Genomic DNA, 16,908 nt, shown 5'->3' on the forward strand with positions numbered 1-16,908 from the left:
TTCTCTAAGTGTGGTATTGTAATAGGCACTTAAAAAAAAAGGGAAGGAGATTGTGAAAAGTCTCTTCAAGAAAGAAGCGTTCACCAAATTTCTTCAAGTTAAGGGAAATCTGAAATTTGGGAACCAGTGGTAAGGGAGACTTAGAAGGTGCAAGAAAGAGGGGGTTACTGAGAGGACATGGTGTCTTAAGAGAGATGGGATGGAGTCTCAGGCCTCTCTAGGCCAGACCCCCAAGGGTGGGGGTGGGTAGAAAAGTGGAGGAGGAAGGTAAGAAATTAAGAGCCTTGAGCATCACATGAATCGATCAGATCAAGTCCGGGGTGAGATTGTCTGCCCAGGGAAGGGGCAGCAAGCTACTGTGGTGAATTCAACAGGCCCCACCGGAGATGGGATGGGACAGGGAGGGGGCTGCCTGGCATGAATCTGGAGAAAAGACCCCTAGGTAGTCACATGGTTTGCCCTGAGCTGCTCAGGAGATCAGAGCTGAGAAGGCTGAGGTCTTGCAAAAGACACACATCCCTGCTCTGTGTTGTACAGACTGAAAGGCAGCCCTGCCGAGCACGGGGGTTCTCTGTTGGGATGGCTGTACTCGCTCCACAGTAAACATATCTAATATTCTCTTAGCAAGAAAAACCCATGTGTTACATTATGAATGGCTTTCCTAGGGGCTTGCTTACAATTCCGATATCTCTGTTAGTTTCATCTTTCTGTTTGCTTGCAGGTTGCTGATTTTTGTTTTCCGACATCACTTCGAGAACCTGAGCAATATCCTCGGCACCTTGCTGGTGAATCAAAGGCCTGCATACCCCTGGTTTACGAATAAAACTGATTGACTGCAAGAATGTAAAATCATTCTCTAGCCTTATAAATAATATTCTGTTTCAAATGCTGCTCTTACAGCCCATGAACTTCAGAACCAGTTTGGGATGAACCACATCACTTTCAGAGATAAGCTTCACAAGCCGTGTGTGATGGAGCGGCCGACTCCCTGTGCAATAGCTCTCAACTTCGATCCAGTAGTGGGGATCCTCACGGGCACTGGGAGAACTGCCAGCCCGGATCTCAGCTCCCAGGGCATCAGCTACAAAGTGCCTGGGAGACTGAAGGCTGGGCTGGGGGGGGAGGTGCAGGGCCTAGGGATGTGGTGGGGGGGGGGGAGCTGAGAGTCCATATGCCAGGCAGCAGTACACAGAGGAAGGCTTCCTACTATATTCCCATATATCCGTGCATTTCCTCTTAACTTCTTTAGAACACCTCTGGCTGTTTAAATAAAAAACTATAACATATTATGGGGTTTATATGTATGTAGATGTAGCAATATGATCACTAGCATCAGGAAGGCAGTGGTAAGAGGATCTTTCATAGTTGCAAAGTTCTTACATTTATGCAAAGTGACACAGTATCGACTAAAGACTGGCAAGTTAGGAATATATTGCAATCGCTAAAGCAAAGCAGAAATGCAAAAAAAAAATATATAGTTAATGATGGTTACAGAGTTTCTGTTTGGATTGATGTAAAAGTTGTACAAATGGAAATAGAAATAGATGGTGTTGATGGTCGCACAGCATTGCAAATAAACTTACTGCCACTGAACTGTATACTTACAAATGGTTTTAACCGTTTGGCAAGTTTCATGTCGCATATATTCTACCACATAAAAAAGAAACATTCCTCCCTCCTCCCCCCAAAAAGAGATATACTTTAAAAAGCCAATAGGTAAATGAAAATGGGATTCTAAAAGAAGGCAGGAAGAGAAGAAAACAGGAATAACAAGAAAGCAAAGGGACCAACAGAACAAACAAAATGGCAGACCTTGCACCATATTAACAATTCTATGAAATGTAGTGGACTAAACCCTCCAAAGAAAAGGCAGAGATACTCAGAGTGGATACAAGTGCAGGACAACCACGCACCATCTGCAAGAGAGGCGCTTTATGTACAAAGAGGCAGATAAGCTGGAAGATGAAGATCGAAAAAGGCACACCATGCAAACAGTAATCATAGAAGGCCGGAGTGGCTGAATTAATATCAGATAAAAGACACATGAAGACAAACAGTATTGCCAGAGATAAAAAGGGACATTTCATAATAACGAGAGGGTACACTTATCAGAACATAGCAACTATAAAATGTGTATGTGCCTAATAACAGGCCTCAAAATCCACAGAGCAAGTTTTGACAGAATTGAGGGAAAAGCAGACAGATCCACAAGTACAACTTTCTCAGTGTGCTGCACTGAATGCGCAAGGTTGGTGTATAACGTGCTGTTCCACATTGATACCCGGCTATGGACGTTCTGTATTGAACTGCGCACAGATCAACAGGAAACCCTTCCCCCCGGTTATGATCGGAGATCCTGACTTTAATTTCAGTCCAGTGTGGTGTAGCAGGGAGATCAGCCTACGAGTCAGAGGTCCTTTTCTAACTTGGCCACTGAACCCATGACCTGGAATAAGTCATAAACTTCTTTGAACTTTAGTTCCCTTAAACATCAGTGGACAATTTAAAAAAAAATTAGATGATGTTTAAGACCATTTCCAGCTCTAAGAGTCTGATACTTGTCTTATTCTTGGCTTTGGATAAGATAAGCATTTTTGCATAAACTCCTAGAAAAAAGGTATAAGTATAATTTTTGTTGAATAATATATATGAAGAATTACCTGAATAAAGCCATTTCCATTGAAAGCATATTGAAAAAAATTTAAATGATGACATTAGAAATATTTTGATAGTCCTGTTCTCCAGCAGAAAACATGCTGTCAGTCCTTACGTGCTGAATTTCCAATTGGCAACGGCTGGATTCCTTTATACTTTATTCTCTCCCCCCTCTTCCCATGGAATTATTTTACCCGTATGGGACAGATCGAGGTTAAACACCTCCAACACTGCCTCCCCATGCATGAGCGTGCACCTTTGGGCACATCTCTAGAGCCTCAGTGTTCTCGTGATTGATTTGCGGAGGGAGCAGCCATCCCCAGCTCACAGAGTGTTCCTGCAGCTGGGGCAGGCAGTGTGCACGAACCCAGCCTGGGGACCCTGCCACCTGCCTGTCCTTCAGCAGGCCCCGCCCCTCACTCTGCCTTCTCTCAAGGTAAAAATGTAGCTGCAGAAATTAAAGCTCCTCTGGTTTCATATATCAACTGTGACTGCCTCGCAGGCACTTGGTCTTTCAAAGTGAAGCAGGCAGACAGGAATGATTCTTCCCGTGGTGTTCGGAAGATTCCACAATTCCTGCTGCCTCTCTCTGGTTGTGACCCATGGCTACTGCGTCAAGAGCGTGTGTTTGGTTCAGCGTTATTGATTTGTCCTGTAGTGTCCCTTTCCCAAACTGAGTGGGAGAGCTTCAACAGCATCAGATTAAAGAAAGGTCTACTTTCAGGAGTATGGGCAAGGAGGCCCTCTTCCTGGAGATCTGGGCTTCGCACACTGCTGAAAGTAGCCGGCGCTGTCATCCTTTTGAATGTCCCTGGGGCACTACATTTGGAGTAGGTGGGGATGTCTGTGCTTCCACCAGGTTTTTCCCCACATGTCATGATAAGGTGACAAATCTGCAAGTGGACTCTCTTTAAAACAGCTCACACTGCACTGTGCCTTTGCATCACCTCGGGACCTCATCTGCAGATCCAGTGAGCAGGTCAGAGTGCAGCTCCAGCTTCAGCATTTATAGCGAGCTCCAGGTGGGTGCTGCAGCTGCTGGCCTAAGACCACATCAGGAGCAGCGGGCTTTGAAGAAACCCTCATCATATGTGACACATTTATCCCATGTGCTCTCTTGTAATCGTCTTCCATTGTGTGAGCATGAGTCCTATTTTAGTAAGCATAAACTCCCAAATAAAAATATCCATCCAAAAATACACATTACGCTGTCTTCTCTGAGCCATGTCCCCCTTTTCTCTGAATCTCTTTCCTTCAGACATTGGTAAACCAATTTGGAAGTGGATGAAAAAACATCCTTACCTGTTGCGTATTTTTTTTGTGTGAATTAGGAAATCAGGAAAGCCCATGAATCATGGAGCACAAGAATCACATAACATGTTTATATATTGAATATAATCAGATGATAAGTCAGCAAATGATTGGGTACCTCCTTGAGGCTACATTCTATGTGAGGTTTTCAGGATGCATAGATGCAATCACAGTTCCTGCTCTTATGGGGCTTGCTTGAGGGAATCACATTAGGAAACATTTGATTATCATAAAGCATTAAATGTTATTGTGTATGTGTGCCCGGTTTGCTATGTACTGTCATATAATCTAGATTTGATTTGTATTTATTAATTTAAAATTGTGTTTCTGGAAATGAGGCTCAGGAGAATTGTACCATTATCCAAGGCTCAGCCCCACTGTCCTGCCCTGGGCCTCCTGACAGGGCCTTTCCCTGTCGTGATTTTCTACCAAACTCCCGTTGACTCTTATGCGCTTATTAACCAGCATTAGTAGTATTTGTGCACCTGCCTACTGAACTATAACTCCTTTGAAGCAGGGTTTGTGTCTTGGCCATCTTTGGGTTGCCCACAATACCTGGCAGTAAGAGGTGCTTAGAATTGCTGACTGATGCGCACTAAGCCCTGGGGCGAGGCGTTTCATTGCCCCCAACCAATGTTAGGAGGGATCAACTGGACCACAAGAAAAAGGGGAGACAGGGTCCCTCCTTCCCTTCCCCCGTAGTCCTTCAGGCCCAGGGTCTGAGGGCTTGTGATATGTTAATGCATAGACAGCCTGAGACCAAGTGTTTTCTTGGTGGAGAGGTCTTTGGTTTGGGGTGTGTGTCATAGGCAGGAAAGAATCGGCTGATTGCAGCCACAGCACGTGGGAGCTCCTGGGGTGATGTTTGATGTCAGGGACTGGCTTGCAACACAGATGTTATTGACATTTTAAAGTGCACTCTGTTTTTAACTTTAATTGAGAAAAACAAGATGTTGATTTATTTCCAAAAGCCTCGAGAGTTCCAGGACATGTTTGTTTGCGTACGGTCAGCTTCTCTAGTCTTGCTTCCATATTGACTTTCATAAATTTAAAAGCTCTGTTTCACTAGAAGAAAGGAGGGAAATCCAAAGTGGAAAAACTCACGGTTAAGCTTAAAATTTTCTGTTTGGGAGGAAAAGGAAAATGAAAGTTTCTCAAACTTTGCAGCACTTTTAGATTTCATGATATTTTTTTTTTTGGCTTCCTCCAGTCCCCTTGAGTTTCATCTCAGGGCTGAATCCATTAATTTGCTCTAACAAATAATTTTAGACAGGGGTTCACATTTTTTTAAAGTAAATTTAGGGAACTGTTTTTCCAACGAAATACTACACTAATGCCTACCACATAAACAACCCAAATGGGCTTGAGTTCTCCAGCCTCGTGCCATCATATTCCTAAATCGCCACATAATCCAGACCTTTCATGAAAGCGGGAGGGGCAGCCTTTGATCAGGACCCCTTTCCCAAACGTTTCTGCCCATTTCCAAGGAAGATGAACCTGTTCCAGACACCCTGCCTGGCCTGGGCACCCTAGAAACTCCTCTCACTCCACACCACCCTGGTCCCCCCTTAATTTCCCAAAACACGACCCACTCAGGCTTTGAGATAAAACATTTTTACTGAAGGTTTATGGGAAATCGAAGGGAATTATGTTGTAAAAAGGAAAACAAAAACCGAGGGGAGAAAAAGCGAGACAGGTGGGCTTTGGGCTTCTCTCCCACCAGGCCCTTGAAGCTCCCCCAGTTGCTATGACACTGTCAAGGTGGAGACAGCCTTCCACATCCTCATGCAGAGCAGATCAGCCCCTTGGAGCCTCAGTCTCCCTATTCCAGAGGGTACCTGAGCTTTAGCGCTGGATAACCAAGGAGCCCACAAACGTCTTCCCCTCTCCATCTCCTGCTCCACCCAAAAGGGCAAGTCTTTTTCCAGTAGTGAATTCTGCTTTAACTACTAGCAGAACCAGAAACTGATGACAGCTTTAAAGTAGCAGATTGTCAGATATTCAGAAAACTTTGTGGTCTAGAATCAGCACCTGCCTCAGGTAAAGCTGATTTATGAGAACACTGCTCCGGGGGTGGGGTGGGGGTGAGGGCAGAGCGTGTCCTGCCGGGGCTCTTCCCAAGGGGGCCGGGACCCTGGCTCACTCCCTTGAAGCTGGGAGCAGCCCTCCCAGGGTCCCACCCAGGAGCTCTTCACACCGCGGCATCTGCCTCCCTGTTGGCTCCGGTCTGCGGCAGCTGCTCAGGCGTTCCTCGTTTTCCACGACCTTGCAGAGCGTCCCTCAGTGGGGTGTGTCTGACATTTCTCTTATGCTTCAACTTGGGTTAGGGGCTTCTGGAAAGAACACAGCAGAGGTGAAGTGCCTTCTCAGCCTGTCCTGATGCCCTCAGGACCGACCCCACCGGCGCTGACCTTGTCGTCTGTGGGCCAGCATCTGCCAGGGTCTGCACAGTGAGCTGCACCGTTCCTGTCCTCCCTTCCCAGACTCTGCTCTGTGGAAGCGGGTCTCCAAGAGCAGCCCCCACTCAACATGGGGCAGGGGCTGAGCTGGGCCTCCTGGAGGGGCAGTGTCTGCAAATACCTTCTGGAATTCTTCCATTAGGAAGACTGGTCTCTTCTCCCCTCGCCCCTTATTGACAGTGGTGTAGACTCGAGCAAGTTCCTGCCACACCTCGGGTTGGGCTCCAATACTGCGTTACCCCCTTCACTGCTGGGTCACTCTGGCTGTGGCCACTGAAGTCCTTCACTTTGTTCCTGGGTCCCTTCCCATGTGTCCATCCTTTTGTTTGTGAGCGTTTCCTTACTTTCTGGTACTGGCTCTCTTTCCTACTACATGTTTTTATCTTGTCGCTGCCTCTCCACCCGCCCCCCACCCACTGTAACTCTCTGTTCGTTTTATGGATTATTTTTCCATTCATATCTTTGAGAATATAAATGTGCTTATTTGAAAGTCTTTTTGAACTGGTTCATAGAAACAAATTCATCAAGAAAGACCAAAGTGATACATCAACATTTACAAGAGGGGCGGGAGAGAAGGATTCAGTTAGTGTCTTGTGCGTGAGAATCAGGTGAGCTTTGTAAGAACCACTTGGATTTAGGAGCAGAGGGACCATGTGACCCAGAGGGTAGGACCGAGCAGGATGGAAGAATTTCTTGGTTTCATTTAAATAAAGTATGGCTTTATTATTTCCTTTGAAAGTGGGGTAGATTGTTAATTCTTTCTTTTTTTTTTTTTTTTCCTTAAGAAGGGCATATTTTCAAGATTGAAAGAGGTTTTAGGACAAAGTGACTCTTTACACGCAGGTGTTTACATTTTTTACCTTGTTACATAAAGTGAGTAAAATATAAGCTTACTCAAAAAAGGTTTAAATAAATCTGTGTATTATAGAAAACCAAATATCTGGGGTATAGCCTTAGTCTAAGTAACGACACCATATTCTTTCATAAAATATCCCCTGGAGCCCCCATTAAAGACAGAAACACACACCAAGTATGGTTTTGACCCAGTGTGGCAATTTTTTTATTTCATCCTTTTGATTTCTGGACCATTAGTATATTCAGATTCAATTGAAGGATAAGGACAATTATATACTTTGAAAAGATAAATATCATAAAATGAGTTTTAAAAATAGTTTCTCTTACAGCTGTCTTCATTAGCAATGAAAATTGAAAGTGAATTTTGTTCTTATCAAAAACCCCACTAATCCATTTTTCTCTGTTTGTGTTTGGGGGTCGAAAGTCAGCGAGACCAAAAGTCATGCGTATCAGTAGAAAAGGTGGTGAGAAACTGGGTTTTCTTGTATTCTCTATTATCTTATGCTCTTCTGGCATTATTTGCATTTACAGCAAAGTGTGCAGGTGGGATCCACTTGTGGCTGGGAAATGCATTACGTGGCTACAATTTAAGATGTTTCTTCTGGGTTTGTCAGAATAGATGTCTTGCAATGACAAGAGAAGCTTGTGGTTTTTCTCCAGAGTTTTTCTTAAAGGAATGATGAGGAAAAAATAATGGCTGTTTATCTGGGACTCCACGTATGGAATTCAGCACTGTGTGTGTTTTCTGCAAATAGGGGACACATTCCAGTGCCATTTGTTCTACTGACCGTGGTTGGGGGCTGTCTGCACTTGCTGCCATTCATTGCTGCTTTTGTGTTTTACTCATTTGGAGACGTTTGGGAAAAGAGACAGGAAATGTGCTGTCAGTATGTGTCTTGCTATTGAGCAATGGAGTATCCTTCCCTCATGATCAAAAAGCAAACATCATCGTTTTGTCCGTTGTTGTAAAAGTAATGTATTCCAAATGTCCTGTAATGGGCTTACAAAGAAAAAAAAAATAATAATAATAATAAAAAACTCCACACATAATTGCACAATCCACATAAAATTATTGTCTTCAGCATATTTTCTTCTGCCTTAAAAACAAACAAACGAAAACTGTACCCTTGAGACTCTACAATGTAACAGACCTTTGATATGCCTTGGCTCCAAGCCCTGGCCCCTCTGCTGGCCTGGCAAGGTGAGTCTTGGGCAAACGTGGATTCTGCAGCAATCCGGGCACCCGGGTGTGACCACAGGATGTTGGCTCAGCCAGCTGGTGCATGCTTCCCAGCCCTGAAGTGGAAGCTAGTGATACAAAGAAAAGATCCAATATAATATCTTGCCCACTCTCCAGGACAGCAGGCTCAGCCTGCGGCAGTGTCCAGGGCCCTGAGCACCACTGGCTGTGCAGCTGCGTGTCCCTGCTGAGTGGCGGCCATCTGCTGCTTGCTCTCTTAGGACAGAGGTTTGATGCGTGGTCCTGCCTGCTGCTTGGCCCCTGTCTTGTTTCTGACTCACGTCTGAGCTGGGTTCTCTAACAATTCTGAGTTGCCTCATAGCCTTTCACTAAATCTCATTTTGGCTTAAATCAGCTGGAGTCAGTTTTTGTCCTTGTGGCTAAGAACCCTGCCTGATGCATATTGCAGAGACAATTTAATACCTGAGTGTTCCATGTCACTAGCTTGATTGTTTCTCTTGGCAAAGCTTTCTCATGTGCGCATTTGGTCTTTAGGCATGTCTACAGGCTGTATTCTGTACCAGCCACTGTCCTGAACTCCAATCCTCAAGCAACCTTACAAGGTGGCCCTGTGATTTGCTCTACTTTACAGATAATAAAACTGATACATATTGTAAAAAAGGGGCCTGCCTGGAAAGGGATAAGAAAAACAAAAATTCCCTCTCTATTCCCTTAACCTCATCTTTTCAACGAGTTCAAATTAGGCACAATTTTACATTAGGCTCCTCTTCTGCTAGAAACTATAATGGACCAAATTCCAGTTTTCACTCCTGAGTTCAAACCTGAGCAATAACTCTTCTGGATTTTAAGTTATGATTTCTTTCATAGAAAAGTTGCAAGTTAGGTTTATTTTCAGGATAAGGCCATGAATACAGCCAGCTGCAGGATCTACACCTATTCCTGCCCTATTTTCTGTCAGAAATTGTGATCTCAGCCTGGGTAGAAAGAGGCAAGGCCACCAGGGTGCTTGCCACATCACTGACCCGGGAGTTGGGGACCAGCCGAGCTGTGGGTTTGCCATCCTTCGCTGCTGGCTGTGGAAAGTCCCTTTTCCTCTCTGGGCCTATGTGCCTTCTTTCTAGAATGAAGGACTTGGACGCAGCTCACTCAGTCACTTGTTTGCACAGCAGACATGTTTGCAGCAGTTGCAATGTGCCAGGAACTCCTCCAGGCACCAGGTCATAAACTCAGTGCCGTGTGATCAGTGCTCTCTCCTGCAGATGCCACACCCCATCGGAGGCCCTGAGACCAGCACAGCTCTGTCCTGTGGCTCACTGAGAGCCACCAATGGTGGCACACAGCATAGCCAGACACCTAGCATGACAGAACCAGGAGCCCTGGAGCAGGAAGGGGAGGAAGGCACCTCCCCAGGACCGTTCCCTCCCCAGACTCTGCAGAGGGAGCACGGCCCTGCCCACACCTTGATTTTGGCTTTCTGGTTTCCAGAACCATGACAGAATAAAGGTCTATTGTTTTAAAACAACAACTAGTTTGTTACAGCAGCCCAAGGAAACGAACATAGCCTTTAGGTGCAAAATCTAATTTAGACCTTGTGGGGCACAGAGGGGTATAGGCCACCAGCCCACCAGCTTTCCCTCTGCATGTGTGGACACATGCCCACCACCCTCATTCCTGAGCCCACATCTCTACCCTCCCACCTGGCCAGCCTGCCACGCCCCCCTGCAGAGACTCTCGCACCAGGTGGGCTCTCAGTCTCCTGCAGTGCCCCCAGCGTGTCTGTGGTCTAGCTCTGTAACAGAACTGCTGCACAGGAGCTCTATTTCTTACACATCTGCCTGCCTGACTCCCCAGCAGGCTGTCCCTGAGGATGGAAATTCCATCTTATCAACCGCTGGTGAGTTAGCTGGGCCAGTGTGAGCTCGCCCCACTCATGACAGGAACCAGCACTGCTTATATGTCACATAACATGAGGTCCAGGGCTGGCGGGTCTGGGGTCTGTCTGGGACTCGGCTCTCTTTCTGAGCAGCTCTAGGATGCTGTTGAGAAAAGGACAGTGCACACAAATGGGCCATTGCAGAGGACTAAATGCAGGGGGAGTTTATAACAGAAAGGGCAGGAGGTGTTCAGGGAAAGCAACATGGAAGGGAGAAACTTCCCAAGAGCTGTCCCCACCCCAAGCCTGAGTAGGCAAAGTGAGGGGCCGGGAACCAGCATTTGGAGACAGCTGTTGCTGGGGTTCAGGCTGCCCTGTCGGAGGGAGGGGTTGCCAGAAAGGAGCTGTGGCTTCCAGAAGAGAAACATGGCACCGCCAACCCAGACAGGGTAGCTAGAGACTCGCCTCGCTTCCTTCCTCTTTCCCCTCTCCCATCAATGCATCCCGGCTTCCTCTCTGACCAAACCCAGCTGGAAACCAGAGGATAAGGAAGCCTATGGGTGTGGCCCATGAAGACCAGAGTCTTGGCACAGAGCTGAGTGGACATGAGTGGACGCTGAGTCCAGAGGGGCAATGGGGCACGTCCAGGTTCTGCATTCTCAGTGTTAGCTTCCATCCTGACACTTGCCAGTCACCCCAGGGCTTCAGCAGGACTGCGGAGCTGCTGGCGTCATGCACGTGTTCCAGCTGGTGACGGGAGGGGAGGGTACGTGAACCGAGTTTGCTGTTCGTATCAGGAAAGCACCAGCAGACTTCCACCTCCATCTCATGGGCCAGAGTGGGCCTGACTTAGTCTGTTCTGTTCTGCTACAACACAATGCTTTGAGGCTGGGTAGCTCATTAACAACAGAAACGTATTTTCTCACAGTTCTGGAGGCTGGGAAGTCCAAGATAAAGCACAGCAGGTTTGGTGTCTGGTGAGGGTCCAGTCTCTGCTCCAAGATGACACCCTGTTGCTGCATCCTCTAGAGGGGAGGGACACTGTGTCCTCACACGGCTGAAGGTGGAGGGCAAGAGAGCTGCACACTGCTTTCATGAGGACCTGAATCCCATTCGCCAGGGAGGAGCCCTCATGACCTAAACACATCTTAAAGACCCCACCTCTTAATACCATCACATTAGCCATTAAGTTTCAACACCTGAATTTTGGAGGGGACACATTCAAACCACAGCACAGTCCGTAGTAGACCGTCAATTCCCAGAGATGTTCACCAGTGTCAGGCCATCCATCAGGAGTGTAAGAATGAATCTATCAAGCTTGCTCAGAGGCAATAAATACACAAACTATAAATAAATGACTAGACACAAGAAACTGTGTTTGTGTTACTATAGTAGACACTGCAAAGATTTGCCAAGTGAAAAACAGACAGTTTATTATCTTAAACTAGCACTCTAAACTGGATTTTACAGAGAGGAAGTTGTAATGTTTCACCCTTGTTGTAATCTGATTGGGAGACTATTTGCATTCACAATCTACCAAAAGGATCATTTTTAAAAGCAGAACTTCCAGGGGCACTGCTAGAGATTTTACTGTGACACAGGAGTCCTTGGAAGAGAAACCTGAGTACGTGTCTGCTCTTCTCCAGGGATGAAGCTAGCGAGCCTCTGCATCTTGCCTGCTGCACATGGGACCATAGCGGGTGCGACCAAGCAGGCTGCCCCCTGGGCCAGCGGTAACTCGCAACCTTGTTTCACACTCGGACCTGCCATACTGTGTGATGGAGCATGCAGGGGTGGGCCCACAGGAAGTGCTGGGGGACGCGGAAAGGGGAGCCTTGGAGCTGTACCCCGAAGTTCCGGGTGGATTCAAGTTCAGGAGCTGCAAACGGCCAAGATGGGGCACAGGGCATGGGGGCTTGTGAGCGATGGGATTGCATGGCTGGGTGGATGCGGGCAGCAACGAGGACAGCCTGTCCCCATCATTTTGAGTTCTTCACTGATGAACTCAAGCCACATTTTGCTCCTGTCACACATGCACATGGTACGCAGATGCACGCACAACCCTGCAGATGCACTGCAGAGACTGAAGAGAGAGTGCTGATCTTGGGGATGTGATTTGGGGACAATAAACCCAAGCAAAGTTATGGATAGATGGGGAGGTTGCAGGGCCTATAGCCCCAGCCTGACAGCTCAGATGAGCTCTTTGGCTCCTCATACTTTCATAAGATCCACGGCATGGAAATAGATGCCATCATGTCACTGAGAAAAGATTATTATGGTTCCCATGAGAATGCTATGTGTCACCAAGTGAGAGACCCCCTGACAGCCCCTTGACTCCTTGGACCACGGCAGGATGTCGTTTACCAGGTCCTCGGTCATCCCTTCGCCCCTGCATAGGTATGATACTCTGTGCTTGCACTGACACAGGCAAAGGAAACTCAAACAGTGACCTGGACAACTAGCCCTTGGAATATTTTCCTTGTGGTAATCTCATATACACCCAGCAAACAAGAGTACGGTATCTACATCTGTGTCTCTGTGTGTGTACACACACACACACACACACACACACACACACACACACACACACACACACACGCACGCACCGAAATTTCTAGAAGAGTATTCATGTAGATTTAGGCCGTATTTCTTGGCGGCGTATGGAAAGAACATTTCCACTGTGTATGTACATATATACAGGGGCACTTCAGAAAGTTCATGGAAAGATCCACGTTATCTCTCAAGTATATTTTTCCACAAACTTCTTAAAGTAGCCTCGTGTGTGTGTGTGTGTGTGTGTGTGTGTGTAAAACAAGTGTTTAAATTCCTTACAATGGTATCACTTTTGTAATCAGAAAAAATAATTATGGCATAAACCAAAGTTTAAGCAGAAATATTAATGTGATTGCGGTGAGCATCTTCCAGCTTGAATTATCCAGTCTCTTTACTTGGCTGTATCTACACCCTCCCCGGCAGGGTGAGTCTTACTCAGACATGTGAACAGAAAGAATCCAAGAAATCCACTTACTCTAAAATAGCTGCTCCCACTGGGGCCTGTTAAGGCCCGACATTCACAGCATTAGGGATCGTCTTCAGGATTAAGGCATAGTGTCTTGACAAGATCCCTACTAAAAAACAAAACCATGCAAAACCTACCATGCAGGGTCAGCTCCCCGGTGAGACACACAGGAGGGGCCTCGTGTGAGCGTAGTGTGACAACGACAGAGCTGGGAATGGCATGGGAGAGGTGAGGCTGGAGCCCATGGGAGGGGGTGGGGATGGGCAGCAAGTTCTGGAGGCAGCCGGGGCAGTGGTATGAGGGCCATGAGTCCTCAGACAGACAGGACAGTTTATGAGTAAGGAGCTAGAAAGAGGCACTGGGGGCACGTAAAACGAGCTTCACGTGTGTGCAGCTATGTGCAGAAATGGCCCAGTCCCACAGCTGCTTGCCAGGTATCGAATCAGCCCAGCTGGGCCCCACCGAGTCCTCTGGACAGATCGCAGCTGAGAACTTTTGGGGGAGGGTGGCGGAGCTTTTCTTTTCTTTTCTTTCTTTCTTTCTTTCTTTCTTTCTTTCTTTCTTTCTTTCTTTCTTTCTTTCTTTCTTTCTTTCTTTCTTTCTTTCTTTCTTTCTTTCTTTCTTTCTTTCTTTCTTTCTTTCTTTATTTTTTCTAAGTTTTATTTTGTCGATATACATTGTGGCTGATTATTGCTCCCCATCACCAAAACCTCCCTCCCTTCTCCCTCCCCCCTCCCCCCCAACAATGTCCTTTCTGTTTGCTTGTCGTATCAACTTCAAGTAATTGTGGTTGTTATATCTTCTTCCCCCCCCCCAGTTTTGTGTGTGTGTGTGTGTGTGTGTGTGTGTGAATTTATATATTAATTTTTAGCTCCCACCAATAAGTGAGAACATGTGGCATTTCTCTTTCTGTGCCTGACTTGTTTCACTTAATATAATTCTCTCTAGGTCCATCCATGTTGTTCCAAATGGCAGTATTTCATTCGTTTTTATAGCTGAGTAGTATTCCATTGTGTAGATGTACCACATTTTCCGTATCCACTCATCTGATGATGGACATTTGGGCTGGTTCCAACTCTTGGCTATTGTAAAGAGTGCTGCGATGAACATTGGGGAACAGGTATACCTTCGACTTGATGATTTCCATTCCTCTGGGTATATTCCCAACAGTGGGATAGCTGGGTCGTATGGTAGATCTATCTGCAATTGTTTGAGGAGAAGGAGCTTTTCTTGAACAGCAATGCTGGATTATTCTGCTACCGTGCAACTGTTCGATAGCTCAGTGTGTCCTTTCCAGCCTCACCCCAGCCTGTGGCCAGTTTATTTTCTGTGGTTCAGTCTCTCGGCAGCTACTCCTGGACTGCTTTCAAATCCATCGTGCTGTTTCTTGCCTGTCAATTTCTCAGGAGACCTTTTACACAATTTATGATATTTTTCCTCCTCTGCACTCGTGTCTACTTTCCCTAAACCGGTTTGTGTGTACTTCCTCCAAAGTTTGAGAGAACGCTGTGAGTCTTGTGAGGGTATTAAGTGTAAGCCTGAATGTACTAGAGTTTACTCCTTGTCGTTACTGCCAAGGTGCGGGACAAGTTCTCATCTCCCGTGCCAAGGAAAATACAGACACTGTACATTAGACATTCTAGATTGTGCTCAGATTAATCCCAGGGGCCTCTCCTTTTATTCAAGGACATTTCCTGGTACCTTGACCTTGCCAGGCATTTCGAATTATTTTGGGTAATTATTTTGTCCTATTTTTCTGGGTCTGGAAGCATGGGAGTCTTTCGATGTGGCTTAACCTGGTCTGCAGGAGCCACTGGAGCAATGGTTGATGACGGTGATTTAAGGCAAGTTTTTTCCAAATTCTCTAGGTTTCCTTTTTATACATAAAATCTCAACCTTGAGGACATTAGGGACTTTTCTGTCATTTAGGCCAACCCTGAGCAATTAATTTTTTAATGGTCCCAGGGCTTTGTATCTTTGTTTTTTCACTTTGATTCTTTTATGGTTAGCAGCTGGAAAAGGCAGCATCTGAAAATATATGGAAGAAATTAATATGTGGCTCAGGGACAGTTTGAAACCATGGTAAAAGTAAAATCATATTAGATGCAACATCAGAAGCCAAAATGGCCCTTGCCTATGGGCATAATTCTTGTCTGTGCTGGGGAAGCCCTTCAAAAAACACGCCTAACCTTCTAGGTTTTCAGTAGTATACAGTAGTAGCTGTACATTTCTTCTACCTTCTCCCAAAGTGTTCCATTTTCCATTTGGATTCGTCTTGGGTCCGTCTCTCAGCAGCCCAGGTGTTTCCTGGTGGATCTCTTGTCATCTTCCACTTGAACAGGTAGTAGTTTAAATAGTAACACGAGACATAAGTTATTGTCCCATCTGCCCCTGTGAAATGGTAAGTCTCATGAACTTAGAAACCATGGGAATTTACTTACTTGCACACAGCACCAAGCAGTTTCTTACTTGCCCACATGGTGTACACAGGTGCACGGTCCCCTCAGGTGTCCAGGATTCTCAGCCCTGCACACCTTGCTCGTGCTGCTTTTTGCCTTGAGCCCTCTAGGGAGAGTTTGGTTTTGCTGGGCCACTTGCAGGCTTTTGCCATGCAGAAGCTGCATCTTAGCTCAAGCCACCGTAGCAAGATATAACAGAATGGGGGCTTAAGCATAGCAATTTATTTTCTCACAGTCCCAAAGGCTGGAAGTCCAAGATCAGGTCCAACATGGTCAGTTGCTGGTGAGGGCTCTCTTCCTGGCTTGCAGACAGCCGCCTTCTTGCTGTGTCCTCACATAGGGGAGAGAAGGAGGGAGACAGGAAGGAAGCTCTCTTGTCTCTTCTTATAATGTCACTAATCCCAACATAGGGGCCTAACTTCAGTGCCTCATCTAACCCCATCACCTTCCAAAGTCCCCACCTCCAAATACCCTCACACTGGGGGCTAGGTCTGCACCCTGTGCCTTTTGGTGGGGACACACAGATTCAACCGTAACAACCAGTAGAATGGACTAGAGCTGCATGTCGAGTATGGTCATTATGTGCTACTTGTGGCTTTGGGGCACTTGAAACACGGCCGGTCCAAATTAAGACATGCTGCAGAGTATAACATGCACACTGGATTTCAAAGGCCTAGTATGAAAAAAAAAAAAGAAAAAGTAAAATTTCCTATAAGTAATCAAACATTTTTGATTATATGCTGAGATGATAATATTTTGGATATCCTGGTTATTGTAACAAATTACTGTAGGGGCTTAAATAACAGAAATTAATTTAATCCATTTCTTTTCACTTTTGAAATGTGTCTGTGAGGGCCGGCCCCGTGGCTCACTCGGGAGAGTGCGGTGCTGATAACACCAAGGCCCCGGGTTCGGATCCTATATAGGGATGGCCGGTTCGCTCACTGGCTGAGCACAGTGCTGACAACACCAAGTCAAGGGTTAAGATCCCGATCCCCTTACCGGTCATCTTTAAAAAAAAAAAAAAAGAAAAGAAATGTGTCTGTGAGACAGTTTCAACTTACACACGTGGTTGG

The sequence above is a fragment of the Cynocephalus volans genome, chromosome 6 (genome assembly GCF_027409185.1).
Source record: "Cynocephalus volans isolate mCynVol1 chromosome 6, mCynVol1.pri, whole genome shotgun sequence".
Lineage (NCBI taxonomy): Eukaryota > Metazoa > Chordata > Mammalia > Dermoptera > Cynocephalidae > Cynocephalus > Cynocephalus volans.